This window comes from Octopus bimaculoides, chromosome 7, assembly GCF_001194135.2.
Source record: "Octopus bimaculoides isolate UCB-OBI-ISO-001 chromosome 7, ASM119413v2, whole genome shotgun sequence".
Classification (NCBI taxonomy): domain Eukaryota; kingdom Metazoa; phylum Mollusca; class Cephalopoda; order Octopoda; family Octopodidae; genus Octopus; species Octopus bimaculoides.
The window spans coordinates 22766740-22769897 of NC_068987.1; the positions used below are offsets into that span (position 1 = coordinate 22766740).

At 34.1% G+C, this 3158-nt stretch overlaps 1 non-coding gene across 1 annotated transcript; it reads left to right on the forward strand.

Annotated features, from left to right (window-relative positions):
• The first annotated feature begins 2130 nt into the window (after positions 1 to 2130).
• On the forward strand, positions 2131 to 2202 carry Trnam-cau (transfer RNA methionine (anticodon CAU)). Its single transcript has one exon. It is a non-coding gene; the product is annotated as a tRNA-Met (tRNA).
• Positions 2203 to 3158: the final 956 nt, after the last annotated feature.

A 3158-nucleotide genomic window follows, 5' to 3' on the forward strand; every position in this document is an offset into this window, starting at 1 on the left:
TATATATATATAGATAGGTTCAAAAAAGGAAAAAGACAAAAAACAACAACAACAAAAACAACGTGGGGACGTGATACAGATTGTGTTACTAAACGCTCGTGAAAGGAAAGAGAGAGAATATGACGTTTCGAGCGGAGCTCTTCGTCGGAAACAAGGAAAGTCCAAAGAAGGGAAAAACGGAGGAAGAAAAAATCGCCACCGATATTCACAGTCTGCTAATACGTTACCTGTACCACGTCCTCGCGTTGTTTATTTGTGCTTGTTATTCGTTTTTTGGGGATTTACTATAAATATATACACACATATATATATGTATATATGTACGTATGTATGTATGTATGTATGTATGTGTGTATATATATATATGCTTGTGTGTGTGTGTATCTATATATATATGTAAGTGTATATGTGTGTATGCACGTATGTGTAGTTACATATATATCAATTATATATATATATATTAATTCATATATGCACACACACACACTCACACACAGAAGCGGACGCATACACTTACACATACATGCACATATACACACGCAAAACAATAGATGAACTGCATATGAAGTCGTCGCCTTTGAACATCAAACGTCCACTTATAAACTTAAAATCTTGCGTAACTCCTTCTGAAACAGACCGTCTCACTGGGAGCGTGTTGGGCCCGTAACCCAGAGGTCCGTAGGTCGGATCTACGATCTGCGGTTTGCAATTTTTTTTATTATAATCATCAACGTGAAGAAATGGATAGGGTTGTATGGCTGAAGGTCATAATGTTGTGGGTTGAATACCTGGATATGGCAAGGTGTTATGTTTTTAACCTTTAAAAGGTGGGCATCATCAGTTGATGTTCCTGTAGGGAAAACGGAGATAATCAAAATTTACATGAATCTGGTCATTATCAAAGAAAAGGAATATTTAACGGCACATTTCGATAATGAGAAAGTAAATTTTATTGTACGTGAGACCAACAATTATAGCTTTTGTACTTGAAAATAAGTGTAAAAATTAGCTTGAAGGAAAAGAGAAATTCTTTTGTCTTTTGCTTGTTTTGACGCACACGTTCATGCAATCCTTTCCTACCGTTTAAGGGTTAATTAAGCAAGAGTCTTAAATCTCATGTTGTTCTAGTTAATCAGTAGAAAACGAATAACAGCTGAGTGTTGGCGCAACCCTATCTCCTTTTAGCTATCACATTTCGGCGCGAGGATTAAAAGATATTAGAGCCAAGACGGTGTCTATATCTGCTTACAATTATGTAGGCACCTAAAACAATTAGCGAAAGTATGGTACACGTTACCAAGCCATACGAGCTTGCAGGTGATGATTATCTTTTTTAAAGTTCAACATCTATCTATCTATCTATCTATCTATCTATCTATCTATCTATCTATCTATCTATCTATCTATCTATCTATCTAGCTATCTATCTATCTGTGCATATGTGCGTGTGTGAATTAAAAATTAAACATAGAATACAGGAGAGAGTGGGGATCATTGTTTGTATTAACACAACAATAGCTAGGGCATGTTCCTGTATTATTAGATTTCATTGCAAAGTAGTGTATTCGCTACTGTATATCTTCGATAACTAGTGCAGGCATAAAATATTTTGATTTTTTAACTCTATCCCGTGTTCATTCATATACATCGATCTAACATTTTCGTTTCGTCAAGGAAGGTTTGGTAAAGTTGAATGGTTTCGTGTTGTCACAATTCTGCTAAATTTCACACACACTCCACTGTATTACATATATTTTATGGCAGAGACTTCAGCAAATAAGATCTGAAGAAGGAATTGTAATTCCGAAATATCATCGGACTATAGATAACCAAGTCACAACAGGTATATAGTCCATTTTTTTGTTCTGTAGTGCATTGTTATACCTTTCTAAACTTTTTATTCTTTACAAACAATACACAATGCTTCAAGCGAACTACAAAACTCTCTTATATTTAATTATTTCTTTTAAAAAATAAATGTTCAGAGCTCGCTAATGATGGTGTAATTAGAAGCAATTAACAATTCTTGGATTACTATAAGCAAGCATGACTGGTAACTAAATGCAACATATACGACAGTGCTCACTTATTACTCATTTATATCTCTAATCTGGACTTTGTTAATCGTGAAGCAGAGTGGCGCAGTGGAAGCGTGCTGGGCCCATAACCCAGAGGTCCGTAGATCGAAACTACGCTCTGCTAAGTTAACAGGGCACGTTCTTCGTTTTCCTGTTAAAATTCGAATAAACTAGAAATAATATCTTCTTTTTACATCCACTAATGGATTAATTTTCTTCTTTTGTCTCTTTCATCGCAGTTAATGGATAATTTTTCCACTTTGTAAGAATAATTTACCCAGCATTTCTGCCGTTCTAATGGCAATTTTGCGTATTGCATCGTACTACCATTATCTACGTAATTACTATTATCTACAGTTCTATCTTAATCACTTAGATATTATTTAGCTCAGTTGAGATGGGATCTGCTTATTACAACCGAAATGGAGTATGTTATTCAATTCAGTGAGGCAGACGACACGTAGAGAAATGTTTAACATATCTTTAATGGCGGTTCTGTTCAGTGGCATAGACGAGAGACGATTATAAGAAAATAATACAGCAAATAACTGAATATTACAGATGTTTCTAACTTTTTTTCTGTGATAACAATAATAAATTTTTTATTTGCTACAGGGATATCAGATAAAGCGACATAATAATATGGGAATAACTGATACATCCATATAAATAGTTTGTGTACAAACTCACAGAAACACACACACACACACACACATGCACATTCGCATATATAGATACAAAGGGAAAGAGAGGGAGAGAGAGGGAGAGAGAGGGAGAGAGAGGGAGGGAGAGAGCGCTATATTCATAGGTATGCATATCTATGCATCTATGAAGCTAAATGCGTGTGCGCATGTAAGTATGTGCATGAGTATGTATACATACATATATACAAAACATTATATATATATATACATGCACATATACATGCATATATAATACATATACATATATAATATATGTATATATATGTGTATGCGTATATATGTGTATTGCTTCTGCTAAATATGGATAAAAACATGATATAAGTATGCATGTATATAATATATAGTGTATATATTTATATGTGTGTATATATATATA